This window comes from Typopeltis vanoorti, chromosome 13 (assembly GCF_054136105.1).
Source record: "Typopeltis vanoorti isolate ZY-2024b chromosome 13, IOZ_Tvanoo_1.0, whole genome shotgun sequence".
NCBI lineage: Eukaryota > Metazoa > Arthropoda > Arachnida > Uropygi > Thelyphonidae > Typopeltis > Typopeltis vanoorti.
Window position 1 is genome coordinate 42,861,945 of NC_143561.1, and position 16,529 is coordinate 42,878,473.

The window sequence follows — 16,529 nt, forward strand, 5'->3', positions numbered from 1 at the left end:
TATATAGAATGGAAGGATCTCCTGTGATGATTGATGATTCTGTTAGAGGGCTTGGAATAATATTTTTCATGAAATTGCGAAGGAGATAGTGCAAAATTAAATCTTTTAAAGGGCCAGTTTCAAGTTAAGTTAGGATGAAGATAACTATGTTACTTAGGAGTTTAGTATCATTGTAATTTCTTCAACTTTTTTTTTTTAACTTTTGATGATTATGAACTACTCAGAGAAAAGGTTAAGAAAGATAGAGTAAGGTTGTTCCATCTTATTTTGTTTGTGATATCATTATAGTAGCTTGAGCTTTATGATTCAAAGCTGAGAATGGAATTTCTCCCATCTGCTGAGCTCAATAGGAACTTCACACAGTTTTTATTTCTAATAAAAACTGTGTTGTTTATATATATTGGTGTGTTAAAAGGTAATATCTTAACTTTGAAGTATGTTTTACCAATTAAATTATTATTATTACATGACACCTCCAAGGAGTCATGAGGGAGGGCACCTGCTTTACAACATGCAGTATGTTTTACTCAAACACATTTTGTTTGTAGCATTACATTTATTTCAGTAATTTATAGTTCATGATTCATATTGAAATAATAAGTGATGTGAATTTTTTTTCCACTTGGTTAGAAATTAAATTAAACTAAGCAAGAAATTATATTCTTGCATAAACTTTTATCCAAGTATAAGCAAACTTTGCATGAAGTATCTTCATGAATAGTCTGCTTGTATGTAGAGGCTGATGACCATACATCAATTGCAATATCCCATAATGTAAAGCACATGTTCTTTGAGAAGTGTATATTACTATTTTAGAAGGGTCATTTCTGCATTAATTCAATTTTGATATCTCTTCTTGGTCTGGCTCCCACTGATGAGACTTCAGTAAAGGTCAAAACTGGCCTAGGTCGTGACACTTCCAATAATGCATAACAGTATACACTTCTGAAAGGAAGTGTGCTTTTCATTATGGGATACTAAGGCAATTGATATGAAGTCATTAGCCTCTGTATGTAAGTAGCATGGTTGTGAAGATACTTCATGTATAGATTTTACTTGATTACACTTGATTTTTTTTGATTACTTGATTACACTTAAATAAAGGATTAAACGAGAATATCATTTCTTGGCAAGTTTAATTCAAAAAGTAGTATTTGAAATTCTGTGGCAGATTTGCATTATCTGGCACATAGCATTTTTTAAATGACAATCGTGAAATGCTGCTCTGGTTGCCAGTCATGAGGAATTTTTTCCAGGAACTTGATGCTTCCGCTAAGCAGAGTGGCAGTCTCACAGTTGTGTTAAAAATCATCTGCTTCTTAGACATTCACAAATGTGCTAGTGGATTTGAACAAACAGAGGGTAGGTTGGGAAGTATGGATGCTATCCACTCATACTACCAGTCCTGGTCACTTATAATTCTAGTTGTGCATGAGTTTCATTGCTTGGTGCCATATCATCACTTTGCTTATTAGAAGCTTTGAAGCAGCCATAAATTCATCAATGACCCAATTTATTTTATTTTTTCATTCTTTCAGCATGCAATATGAGTATTTTCAGAGTTTTAAGACATAATGGGTGAGAATCAGCATTTCTTCTTATTCAACTCATAAAAAATCTTGTATGCTACTATTCTGCCATGTGTACCTGGAGGGAGTCTGAGCAATTGTATGTAATAGACACTGCTAACACCATGATTTGTTTTCAAATAGAGAACTATGAGTTGACATACTATTAATAACGAAAGATAGAAAACTCACTCAGAAAAACTTGATCTTTACTTGTAAAATTTTGCCTATGTTTCACAAACATCTTCACTACAAAAATAGAACAAAAATATTGTACAAATAGCAGAAATATTCTAAAAAGCATTACCATAGTAGCCACAGTCAGGTAACCAAATAGTCAGCACTATCCTACTATCCTATTAAAAAAAATTCTTTTAAATAAAAATAAATTTGTGTGTGCGTATGGGCATGCACAAATTAAACAGATTAGTACTTTTTTCAGTGTGTTACTTTCCTATCTCCCATACCAGATAGGAAAGATTAAGGATATTCCTGTTTCTCATATAATGGCTTGGTCAAGTGGTTAGTTCATCCACTCTCCAACCAACAGGCTATGGATTCAAATACCACTCATGTGTATAGATGTTTGTGATGGTCATTATGTGGTAGATTAATTTCATTACCTGGTGTGAGACCACTGCCCCACTCATTGGAGGAAGGCTTGAAGTGGCTTGAAGGCATTCCTTGTTTGGTCTCTAAAGCAGGGTTTTTGGACTTGGTAAAAAATAAAATACAAAAGTTAATAAACAAATAGAAAAAAATATGCTTAGCCATTTACAGGAACCCTTCATGGATTGGGAGATTATATATATATAATCAGTGTCGCATGCTCATTTCAGTTGGGCATGCTGCTGTCTGGCTTATGCAACCAGCGCTACAAAATTCACTTCAATTTTATCATATAATTTCATTTTTATCAATGTAAAATGTACTATAAAGTTTTAAGAGTGCATAGCACATCAGTGCTCATCTTAATTGATCCAATGCAATTAATTGTAGGATAACTTTGAATACTTTAATTTATCAATTAATTGTAACCAAATCTCCATAGAGTTGGGAACAGTTTGTTTTAAGATATATTAGAAAACAATAATGAAGGAGAATACGATATTTGGTTGTTATATTTGAATTACTCAAAGGTGTAAATATGATAGTAAATTTGGAAGAGAAGGACAAGGCTTACCTCCTTAGACTACAATCATACAATTAACAAAAGCTCTGGCAGAAAACGGGGCATTCAGTAGATCGTCAGCACTGTTTCTAAATATGGGCAAAAAAGTTATAAATTACTTATAGAAAATTATATATTAAAAACTTGTCTAATTGGTATCCTAAACACCTCAGGTCACACTTCATGCATGCAAAACAGATGAAACTCGGTAAATAAAAACAGCAACTCATGACAAATGACAACATTCAGTTGGATTGGTTGACACAATAACCAATTACAGCCACTCATTTCTGGGTGCTATTGTCTCAGTGCACACCTGCCTTGCTTTCTAGAAGGTTTAAAACCTTGAATGCTTAGAATTTGAGCCATTTGTATGTCTTTTCAAAGGCTCAAAGGTATCCAAATCTGCATAGAGTTGGGAACAGTTTGTTTTAAGATATATTAGAAAACAATGAAGGAGAATACTATATTTGGTTGGCATATTTGAATTACTCAAAGGTGTAAATATGATAGTAAATTTGGAAGAGAAGGACAAAGCTTACCTCCTTCGACTACAATCATACAATTTGGCTGCACATCCAGGCTATTAACGCAAATGTGATGCAATGTTTTATGTGTCAAAGTGTCCTCTTCATGAAGCATTAGTATATTGCGTTCAATTTTAAGAATCACACAAAAGCCAGGAAACAATTAGGCGAGTCTTTTAACAGGAATAAATGCAAAAATATAATGTAGGTAAAATTTCTATTCTGTGGATGTGCACATAGCACACCTGGAATGTATGTCACTGATACCTGTGAGTGTATGAGAGAGAGAGAGATAAATGCAGATCATCAGATCTGTTTAAGTTTAGGCAGTAAAGTAAAGTTTCATTATAAAGATATTCCATAAAAAAAAATCTGTTCTATGGAGGAGTTTAGCTCCATTTCAGAGGATTTTGTGTTTAATAGAGATGGCATGTTTGGCAGGCTCAAATTGTTCAGGATCAAACAGAGCCTGAATAGTTCTTCAAGATTGTCCATAATAAGACAAACCATATGAGTAAGGTATCTAGTAAACACCTCAAAAACCAAGTGGTGGAAGCTTTTTCTTTAGAAATGAGAAAAAGGTGAAATTTTTCTGACAGAACAAAATTCCACAAAAATATTAAGCAGCTTTAAAATTTTGGAGTACATTCAGATATTCCTTCCACACAAAGCTCTGGAAAACACAAGTGATTTCCTCTAGAGCAGAAGAGGCAGAAATTCTATAACTGCTGAATTCTTTGTTGATGAAGACTTCACTGAACTATTTGACAAGAAAATAGACTTAACATGATGCAGTTCTTTCTGTAAAAGTTCTGAGGAAGTAAGAAGCTCTGTAGAACATAGGGAATTGACATGATGTATTGGGGTCTTAACATTCCCATTTTGACTAGGATGGTGTGATTCTGCATGAATTTAGCAGCCTGTGAGAATTTTCTTCCAAAATACTGAGAATTTTAGGCTGCTATCAGGGTAGATGAAGAATTAGTAGATCCAATAAGGTTGTTTGGTTATTTTCTTCTTTTTCTAAAGTGAATTGAATTCAGGGATGAACTGCATCATCTAGTTTGGATACAGAATGTTATAAATCAGAACTACCACTCCAAAAAACAAGATCATCTTTACCAGTGCATAGGTCTTGGAGAATATTATTGAGAAAATGTCATCCAAAGTGTTTCATAAAATAGTAAGATTTGGAGAAAGGGGACTTTCCATCACTGTCCTTTCAATTTGTTGATATAGTTCGTCTTGAAAGATAAAGTAACCAGAATATTGGAAAACGAATGTATATAGAAACTTTGAAATAATGTTGGATCTTTAATATTAATTATTTTTACAAAATCTGTAATCTTCATTTGAGCTCTTCTGATGTCATGATTAGTTCAGATATTGTGTCACTGCTTAACATTTCTTTTACATATACCATATATTTACTTAATCAAGAATTTCTATTTACTACTATCAAACTTTTTGAATTTATAATTTGTTTTGGTTACTTTACCCTTTCGAAAGCTTTAAATTTTTGAACAGAGAGCTTATGAGAATACAATCCTCAGTATTGGAGTTTCCTTAGCTTACACTACTTAGATGCGAACACTGCCCAAGCATCCGTATATTTGCCTTTTGTTAGTGCATTTATTTTTATTGGTGCATCTGACAGCTGTTTCAAATTGGTTGGTTCTCTTCAGAAACCTTAAGAGAGCAAGAACAGCTCTCAGGCCAGTGAAACCATTATCAAGTGCAAACTTTCAAAGTTTCTGTATACATTCAGCTTTGAAATAATGTTAGATCTTTAGTATCTACTATTTCTATATAATTCACATCACAGAAATGATGCTGTATAGCTCTTTCTTTTGATAATTACAAATTTTGTTTTTAAATTCCAAAGTATTTCTTAATATAAGTTGAAGATTTTCCCTTGGAAGTAGAGAGCAAATTGGACAAATATTTTCGTAATTTATAAGTTGGATCACTAGGTTAGTGAATTGTAGGCAGACTATGTAATCTTGGAGGATGTGCATGAGAGGTACTAATATGTTTTTTCTTTAAATCATTATCCCAACCTGGAACATTGTCAATAAGATTATTATAATAGCATATTGATTTGGCTATAGGTATTGAGACTTTCATGCCCTCTCCTCCTCCAAAATTATACCATCTAAAATTCACAAATTGGTGTTCCATTAAGCCTCTTTAAAGTGACAGAAAAATACTAGGAAAAAGGAGGCATTAAATTATTTTGAAATACAATGGTAATAGTTATCACATAATAAGATATTTGTTAAATCGTTTCATATGAACAAGCAAGTATCAAAGTCTATATTAAAAATTGTTTATTGTATGAAACTTATTCAGTAGTTTTGCTCATAACAGTATAGAAACTGCTGAATGAGCTTATTAATTTCAATAACAAATAATAATATGCTGCACTCGATTGCTAAATACAATTGTTACATCAGTTGATATAATTATTTATATGTTGACTGAAATAGTTGACATGAATTCTTTACATTCATTCATTAAATTTTAATGACATGGAAAAACTAGGACTAATTCTTGACAAAGTTAACAAGATCAGTAATAACAGAGGACCTCAACTCAATCCTTGCACAGAAAAGCTCTTGAGAAACAAGTGTACCTTAATGGAGAAAGATTTGAGGAAGTCAGCAAGTTTGAGTACCTGGGATCCATTATTAATGTGAAGAATTGCTGTTCAGAAGACGTCAGTAAAAGGTTAGGAATGGCTAAAACAACAGTCGGAGAGAGACCTGTCGAAAATCTGAAAGGATGGCTCTATCTCCATGGGAACAAAGTTGAGGATTTTGGATGCAGTTGTTTTTCCAACAGTGACTTATGGGTGTGAGACCTGGAACCTAAAGAAGTCGGATAAGAAACGGATATTTGCTTTTGAGATGTGGTGTTACAGAAGGCTGTTGAGGATATCATATACTGAAAGGCGTACAAATTAATGGGTGTTAGAAAAGATCAGTAGAACTTTAAGGCTCCTTAAGGATATCGACAGAAGAAAGTTAAAATATTTTTAACACATAGAAAGGATGGAAAGTGGGACTTCTCAGAGCAGTAATAGAAGGTAAAGTTCCTGGAAAAAGAAGCAGGGGTAGACCATCAATGAGATGGATGGATGGCGTGTGTAGAGTGATGATCGTCAGCAAGTTGAGGCCGCCAGAAAAGCAAACAACAGGACTACATGGTGAGGCCTGGTGTGGCACATCACCGAGCATTGGAGTGACCATACAGCATCTGTAGATGCCCAGTGAACATAGTAGTAGTATAATAAGAATGACTAAATATAAATAAAAATTTAAACATTGACATTTGCTAACCATTTGGAGATATGTTTTTGTGCTTCAATCCACTAATTTGTTATCAACTAGAAATATAAATACAACAGTGAAATATTTCAAATTCATAATTTTGCATAAAGGTGTATGATTTGCTTAAGGGTATGTGCTTCTGTATCATGGACCAAAACTGCAAATTCCACCATTTCCTTCCTAATGATTAAGAATTCATTAACTGTAGGTAGGAAGCCTAAATTGGTCTAGTGAACAGCATATCTTCTCTCCTGCCATCACACAGAATTCAAATTCTGCTATGGAATTTTTACCATAAGTTTATTGCCATGCATTTTAATATTTGATCTGATTGTTCGTTAACAGTTGCTACATGAAAATTGTAAGAAACAATCAAAACTAGTCGAGAAATATTCTTTGCCATCATTTTCATCATCACTATAGTATTCTGTACACTGGTAAAGTGGTGTAAAAAAAAAAAATACTATAGTAATACATGATTAAGTTACCATTATTACTAGTTTCTTGTCAATTTTTTCTCTAAATTATTTTCTTATTTGTCAGGGATTCAGCATTGTTGGATATTTTATATTGGACTTCTAAGGTACTTCTAATTGCATTAAATCTGTCTAGATCTTGTTTCATCTCTGGGTCTTTTTTTTTATCCATGATGAAGGTAGACATTCTGCCTCCAATTGGGGAGAGTGACCATGCAGTCTCATTCTGGGAATTTTCTAAACCCTTTCTCTTCCAAGAGAGGGTTTGTGTTGAACTATAAAGCTGGTAATTATGACAGACTTAGGAGGTATCTTGGAGCAGTGCCATGGCTTGAGAAGCTACAAAGAAAAAAAAGTTGGTAGTGCATGGGAAGTGATCAGATTGTTTTAGAGAAGCATTATCAGACTGCATATCCAAAGTCAGGAGGATAAACCAACTGGGGATAAAGTGGATGAGTAGAGATATAAAACAAGCGTTGCAAAAAAAAAAAAAAAAAAAACATGGGGGGGGGATATAAAGAAAAAGGTGATTAGCATACTCATGAGCAGTGCATAGGGCAAGCAAGAAGGGTGACTAGTATGGTAAGAAAGACCAAATCAGATTAAGTGAAAATTAGCTAAGCAAGCCAAATTAAATCCAAAAGAATTTTTTTGTTATGTAGCAGGTGAGAGGAAAAATACTATGGTAGGATTGCTGGCCTGGTTGGCAGAGTGGTTAGCGTATCCACTCTCCAGCCAAAAGGCTGCGGGTTCGAATCCTGCTGTGGGCATGGATGTTTGTGATTGTCTGTGCAAATACTAGTGATGGTAGATGATGTTGGTGGATTGAGTGGTGGAGACAGACAGCTGTAGAGTAGATGCCCTCCCTAGATGAGTCTGTGGACTCCCTGGAGGTGTCATGTAATAATAATGACTTTGATCAGTGCTGAGAGTAAGGTGATAGAGGAAAAAGAAATTGAGTTGATGAGTGATCATTTTGCAAAGGTGTATCATTCAGGTAGAGATTTTAAAGTTGATGATGACAGAGATGAATGTCAAAGTTGAGGTATATAAACAGGAGGTGTTCAGCATATTGAAAAATATCAATCTGAATACAGCAGTGGGAACAGATGACATGTCAGCCCATGTGCTGCATGAATGTGCAAGAGAACTGGCATTGCCTCTGATAAAGTTATTCAATCTAAGTCTCAGCTCTGGCAAGGTTTCAAGGAAGTAGAAAGAGGATAAGATAGTTCCATTACATAAAAGTGGCTCCAAGACAGAAATAGCAAACTACAGACCAGTTATATATTTGGACTGATTGTTGAAGTATTGGACAAGTTGGTTAAAGGTGAAATCCAACACTTGGTAGATAGGGATGTGATATTCTATAGTGAGCAGCACAACTTTGTAAAGGGTAGGTCTTGTCTTAGTGATTTATTAATATTTTAATATGACAGTGAAACTAGATAAAGGAAATGGTAATACCATAATACTGCTGGACTTTGCAAAGACATTTGATGGAATACCACATAGAAAACTGTTACAAATGTGCAGCAAATGGGAATGGATATGAAGTTCGTGGCATAGAAGGGGGGGGGGATCTTAATATATATATATATATATATATATATATATATATATATATATATATACATACATACATACATACATGGTGTCCCAAAATTCACGCAAGATTTAAATTTAGTGCCATTTTTGCGGTAAATGTTGCCAACGAGAAAAGAAAGACAGCGTGACAGCTGACAGTTCAGGGTTATTAAAAATGGAGCGCTACACAAAAGAACAACGCATTTTCATTGTTGAGCAATATTTTAAAAATAATGAAGGTTTGGCAGCTACAGTTCGCAATTTTCGTACAAAATATGGTTGGAATAGTGATTTCACTTCATCAACTGTGAAAAGATTAATTAAAAAAATTCAAGGAAACTGGATCAATTAGTAATCTTATACACTCTGGCCGTCCTTCAACAAATCGTTCAACAGAAAACATCGAAGCAGTTCATGAGAGAGTGTAGCTGAGAGTCCAGGAACATCAATTCGGCACTGTGGTCTTGAATTGGGCATTTCGAGAAGCTCTCTACAGTGTATTCTCACGAAAGATTTGTATCTTTATGCTTACAAAGTTCAATTGACTCAAGAACTGAACCCTACTGACCACACACAGCAAAGAGAGTTTGTTGAATGGATTATGGAACAACAACAAGTGGATGCTTATTTTTCGAACAAAAATCATCTTCAGCGATGAGGCTCATTTTCATCTTGATGGCTTCGTTAATCGACAAAATTGTTGCATTTGGGGTTCAGAAAATCCACGATGATTGTTGAGAAACAAATGCAACCCCAACATGTCACTGTTTGGTGCGGATTTTGGGCTGGAGGCATCATCGTCCATTCTTCTTCGAAAATGCAGCTGGTAAGGCAATAACAGTTAATGGTGCTCGCTATCACGACATGATAATCCAGTTTTTTGTGCCTACATTGCAAGATATGGATGTGGACGATGGTTTCAACAGGATGGTGCCACATGCCATACAGCCCAAGAAACAATTCAATTACTGCATGAGTCATTTCCTGGTCATGTAATTTCCTGTTTTGGTGATCAGAATTGGCCACCCAGATCATGTGACTTAACGGCGTTGGACTTTTTTCTTTGGGGTTTTTTGAAGTCTAAGGTTTATGCCAACAAGCCCACGACCACCCACGCCTTGAAGGAGGAAATTGAGTGCTGTATCAATGAAATTCAGCCACATTTATGCAAAACGGTCATCGAAAATTTCGACAAAAGAGTGCGTATGTGCCAGCAAAGCCGTGGAGGTCATTTACCTGATATGCTATTCCATGCATAACCCTATACTGTATACTTTATGAATCAATAAGAAATTACAATTTTTAATTAAAAACCTGTGTTTTCTATCAAAATTACTTCTTGCGTGAATTTTGGGACACCCTATATATATATATATATATATATATAGGGTGGTTCAAAATTCCACATACAAACTTTGAGGGGAGGTAGAGAGCATCAAAATAAACCATATTCACATAGGAAAGCATGACTGGAAACTCCACCGAAAGTGGTAGGTGGCGCTGTTCGCCAATGCTCCAGGTGAGCAATTCGGGCTTCCTCGTTCAAGCTTTTGACATTGTATGAAGAACATGCGTCCTTTTACAAACACTGAGATGGCAGACATGCACCTCATTTACGGGTTTGCTGATGGTAATGGACAACCCGCTGTATGAATGTATCGTAAAAGGTACCCAAACAAACGTGTACTGCATCACCAAATGTTTGCGCATTTGCATCAGAATTTGTGTGACTATTTATCATTCAGGGATCGCAGGCATGATAGTGGGCAGCCATGATCGATGCGAAAGCCTGCCATGGAAGAGGAGGTGTTGCATGCTATGGACAATAATTCAGAGATAAGCACACGTGCCATGCCTCTGCTATAAGAGTATCTCGATCCAGTGTATTGCACGTTTTGCACTCTGAGTCCTTGCATCCATTTCATCTGCAATGGGTTCAGTTACTAATAGCTGAGGATTATCCTGGATGTGTGGAATTCGCTCAGCGGGTTCTGCAGAAAAGTGCTGTGGACCCAGATTTTCTAACTTGTGTTTTGTTCATGGATGAAGCTTCATTTATCTTCAATCACCACAATGGTCATGTGTGTGCCCTGAGAACCCATATGCTATGTGATCACATGCTGCACAACAACGCTTTGCCATTAATGTATGGCCATCTATTGTCACTGACTTTGTTTGTCCCATACCTGTTATCACTCCAACTGGACTCCCAGAAGTATCGGACCTTTCTGAAGAAGTTCTGTCGGATTTACTAAACAATGTTCCAATGACTGTGTGTCAGCAGATGTAGTTCCAACACAATGGTGCTCCAGTCCATTTTGACATTTCTGTGCATCAGTATGTGGACAGGTCCTTTGGGGAACAATGGATTGGATGTGGTGGACCCGTCGCAAGGTCCCCATGCTCACCTGATTTATCGAGCATTGCTTACTTTCTGTGGGGGACCCTTAAAGCCATGGTGTAAGAAACACCTGTTGCCTCTGACATGGACCTCGTGGCAAGAATCACCACTGCTAATTTCAGGGAAACTCCAGGTATTTTCGGAAATGTTTGGCAATCAATGCGTCATCGGGGTCAGGCATGCTTCACTGCTAATGGTCATAACTTTTAGCACTTGATGTGAAATCATATTATGTATCCAACAACTATTGAACTGTTCAGTTACGCATAATAAAGTTTCTTACCCTACTTATTCCCTTGTGTTATTTCTGTATCTTTGTGTCCCTGTTAGCACCTTTCCCCATCATGCTTTCCATTGTGAATGTGGTTGTTTTGATGTTCTGTACCTCCCCTCAAAGGTCGCACGTGGAATTTTGAAAAACCCTGTATCGGTTAATTTGATATGTTTAGAAAGATATTTAATGACTAAAAAACTGAGAATTAATTAAAAGCTTTAATGATAAAAAAACACAACTAGTTTTGGTCTTCATCAGCTATCTTTTAGGAAGAGGAAACAATAATAAAAACTGAAGATTCTAAAAAACTGAGAAGCACAGATAAATTGCAATACATAATTGAAATAAAAAACGTTGTATTTACATTCAAGTTGTTCTATTTTGCATGCCATTGTTTGTTGCATGCGTGGTAGCAGACTCTCGAGAATGCCAGTACTGAATAACAGCAGTATGGCTATCAGGGATGTTATAGCTTAAATTGTTGTTTAAATGTTCAGGATTAAGGACGATCTCCCTGGATTCCACTATCTTTCTTTCAAATTCATCGTGGCAGTGGAAAATGTTTTCAGATCTATCCCAGGAAATTGAGTGACCTTGAAAATCATCATGAGGATTGTTAGAGAAGAGAATGTGGCTGGATAAGGCACTGGCATGTGATCTTTTATAGGAGATGTCTCTTTTATGTTCTTCCATACGAAGTTCAATAGACTTATTAGTTTGACCATAATAAGGAACATTACAGTCACACCAGGTTATTTCAGATTGTGATGCTTAGGATGGCTTATAAGAGATCGTATTTTTGGAAGTGTAGTGAATAACGTCCTGATGTTGTATTTTTTTATAATATCCATTTTGTTCAAAACATGTGAGAGGTGATTAATTTCTTTTTGAGTTCATCTGGATCGTTTAAAAGAGAGCATGCTCTGTGTCCCAAGGTGGAAATAGTTCCGAGTTTTTGTGGTGGAAAATGATGAGAAAGATTGTGAAGATAACTATTAATATACATTGGTTTTCTGTACATAGAGATTCTAAATTTTCCAGAGCAGCGTGAGAGTTTTATATCCAGGAATGGTAGAGTTTTCATGTTCTAGTTCGGCTGTGAATTTTATATTTGGATGTTGGTTATTGAGATGATGAAGAAATTCCATGAGAGAGTTTTTGCCGTGACTTCTTATAATAAAAACGTCATCCACATAATGCTTCCAAACTTTTGGTTTAAATGAAAAGGACGATATATATCTCTTGTTTCGAAGTCCTCAAGGTAAATATTCGCCAGAATAGGGGATAAAGGGTTCTCCCATCGCCAAGCCCTGGTTCTGTTTATAGATGGTGTCTTGATATCGGAAGTAGCCAGATTGAACGCAATGCTTTAATAAAGCAAACTTTTTTTTTGGATAATTTATCCTTTAGCAAAATTAATACTTCTTCAGTTGGTACAATTGTAAATAATGAAATAATATATAAACTGGCATGTAAATATCATTCTCGTTGATGGATATATCTTTTATATGTGATACAAAGTCTATGGTGGTGTTGATGAACGATGAAGACTTATTAGAGAAAGACTTGAGGTATTGTGCAAGATGTTTTGATAGCTTGTAGATTGGAGAGTCAATACCTTCCACAATTGGGTGAAGAGGAATGTTTTTTTTATGTATCTTCGGGTCTCCATAAATACATGGTATAAGTGGATGTAGAGAGCGTAGAGAAAGACATACATTGCTAGGAAGTTCACTTGTATTCTGTAATAAATTGTTAGTACGATTTTGTAGTTCATGTGTTGGATCTTACTCTAATATTGAATATGTGTCATTTTCAATATTGAGAATTGAGGATTCTCAATTGAGGATAACTGTGGCATTTCCTTTATCTGCTGGTAAAATGATTATATTTCTGTTCTTTTTTAGATTTCTAATAGCTTGTCGTTCAGCTGAAGAAATTTTATCTGTTGGAGGTTTTGCATTATTAATAATAAAAATGGATTCAATACGTAGAAGTTTAGCCTCACATGTTTTGAACAAAATGGATATTAAAAAAAATCATTAAGAAATTTCTTATAGATCCTCCTAGGCACTGCAATACAGAAAAGAAGATTTGAGGAATGAATTTCATCTCATTTAAAGAAAATATAACTGCAATATGCGCCAAAAGAATCTATCATAAAGTCAAGTCAGACCTACTCATGAAAGAATTTCGAATACAAAAAGTATTCTGGCTTTTTTGTTCAAGGAAAAAAGATCTTTAATTGAAAAGCTTGAACAGTTTCTGGATAATGATAGCTTAAATGAGTTTATTTCTAATAGTAATACACAAGCAACACAGATACAAAATAATAATAAGATTACTCTTATCAGGAAGTTTGAGAATCTTAAGAGAGGTACAAAATACATGTGATATTACAAAAGCCCGCATCAATCCAGACAAAGTGGTAATAAACAAATCCTCTCATATTCTTACAGATACCGAAAAAGATATTCTCGGCAAAGGCCTTAATTTCATTCCTTCACCAAGATTTATTCTCAAAGAATCTCTTCTTACTAAAATGGAAAAAGCTACTTCACTTCTTCTTCTTAATCGTTTGGCTAAACGTCTACATATTGAATCCATTTTTATTATTAATAATGCAAAACCTCCAACAGATAACAGTTCTTCAGCTGTGAACGACAAGCTATTAGAAATCTAAAAAAGAACAGAAATATAATAAATTTACTGGCAGATAAAGGAAATGCCATAGTTATCTCAATCCTGAAGAATACCATAGTAAGATGCTTCAACTACTTGAAAATGACACATATTCAATATTACAGTAAGATCCAACACCTGAACTACAAAATCGTACTAACAATTTACTACAGAATACAAGTGAACTTCCTCGCAATGTATGTCTTTCTCTATGCTCCCTACATCCACTTATACCACGTATTTATGGAGTCCCGAAGATACATAAAAAAAACATTCCTCTTCACCAAATTGTGGAAGGTATTGACTCTCCAACCTACAAGCTATCAAAACATCTTACAAAATACCTCAAGTCTTTCTCTAATAAGTCTTCATCGTTCATCAACACCACCATAGACTTTGTATCACATATAAAAGATATATCCATCAACGAGAATGATATTATATGCCAGTTTATATATTATTTCATTATTTACAATTGTACCAACTGAAGAAGTATTAATTTTACTAAAGGATAAATTATCCAAAAAAAAAGTTTGCTTTATTAAAGCATTGCGTTCAGTCTGGCTACTTCCGATATCAAGACACCATCTATAAACAGAACCAGGGCTTGGCGATGGGAGAACCCTTTATCCCCTATTCTGGCGAATATTTACCTTGAGGACTTCGAAACAAGAGATATATATTGTCCTTTTCATGTAAACCAAAAGTTTGGAAGCATTATGTGGATGACGTTTTTATTATAAGAAGTCATGGCAAAAACTCTCTCATGGAATTTCTTCATCATCTCAATAACCAACATCCAAATATAAAATTCACAGCCGAACTAGAACATGAAAACTCTACCATTCTTGGATATAAAACTCTCACACTGCTCTGGAAAATTTAGAATCTCTATGTACAGAAAACCAATGCATACTAATAGATATCTTCACAATCTTTCTCATCATTTTCCACCACAAAAACTGGGAACTATTTCCACCTTGGGACACAGAGCATGCTCTCTTTTAAACAATCCAGTTGAACTTCAAAAAGAAATTAATCACCTCTCACATGTTTTGAACAAAATGGATATTATAAAAAAACCATTAAGAAATTTCTTATAGATCCTCCTAGGCACTGCAATACAGAAACTACCAATTTTAAAGGTAGCATCTCAATCCCATACATTAGTTCTGTCTCCCAAAAATTGGCTAAAGTCCTTAAGAAGTATAACATCAGCATGTTATTCACTACATTTCCAAAAATCCGATCTCTTATAAGTAAGCCTAAGCATCACAATCTGAAATATCCTGGTGTATATAAACTATGGTGTGACTGTAATGTTCCTTATTATGGTCAAACTAATAAGTCTATTGAACTTCGTATGGAAGAACATAAAAGAGACATCTCCTATAAAAGATCACATGCCAGTGCCTTATCCAGCCACATTCTCTTCTCTAACAATCCTCATGATGATTTTCAAGGTCATTCAACTTCCTGGGATAGATCTGAAAACATTTTCCACTGCCATGATGAATTTGAAAGAAAGATAGAGGAATCCAGGGAGATCATCCTTAATCCTGAACATTTAAACAACAATTTAAGCTATAACATCCCTGATAGCCATGCTGCTGTTATTCAGTACTGGCGTTCTCGAGAGTCTGCTACCACGCATACAACAAACAATGGCACGTAAAATAGAACAACTTGAATGTTATTACAACATTTTTTATTTCAATTATGTACTGCAATTTATCTGTGCTTCTTATTTTTTTAGAATCTTCAGTTTTTATTATTGTTTCCTCTTCCTAAAAGATACCTGATAAAGGCTGTAAAAAGCCAAAACTAGTTGTGTTTTTTATCATTAAAGCTTTTAATTAATTCTCATTTTTTTAGTCATTAGATATATATATATAACATTATATAGTTATTGAGTAGTATCTTGCATGTTAGTCTTCATCCCTTGGTAACACAGTTCTTATGTTAACTGGATTCTTTTCTAATTCTTTGGATAGTTCCACTACTTTTCTGTTGATATTTATGCTGATGGTGCCTATTTTTTTCTCATCTTTGAATTTTTTCTGGTTTCCTGATGGGTGGGGAGGAAGCAGGAGCTTATTTAACCAGCATAACCCCAGATGACATAATATGCATTATGTTTGCTTTGATTTTAAGCCAAGAAAGGAAAATATACCAGTTAGAAAAATGCTTTTATTTTCAGCTTTGTCAGGGAAGCAACTAACAAAATAAAAGTGATATCATATATAGATATAATTAGAATTGTGACCTTGATGCTGAAAAGATCTAGCAGAAGACAATCTTCTCTGTACACACAAGATGTTTTGATCTTAAGTAATTGGAGGAGGAGCAGGTGACAGTGATGATGGTTTCCTCTCATCACTGTCTTTTCTTCCCCCCCCCTCCCAGCTGTAACTTGGTCAACAACATGACTTCACTTTGCCGATATTCTGTTTTTATTCTTTGAAGTTTGTCATATATTGCACTTAAAAAATGTCTTGAAATTTTATATCC

The 16,529-nt window shown here is 34.9% G+C and overlaps 1 protein-coding gene across 2 annotated transcripts in view; it reads left to right on the plus strand.

Moving 5' to 3' along the window:
- LOC150100092 (scavenger receptor class B member 1-like) overlaps positions 1 to 16,529 on the plus strand; it is a 219,697-nt gene that overhangs the window by 34,466 nt on the left and 168,702 nt on the right. The gene's annotated exons all lie outside the window — the stretch shown is intronic.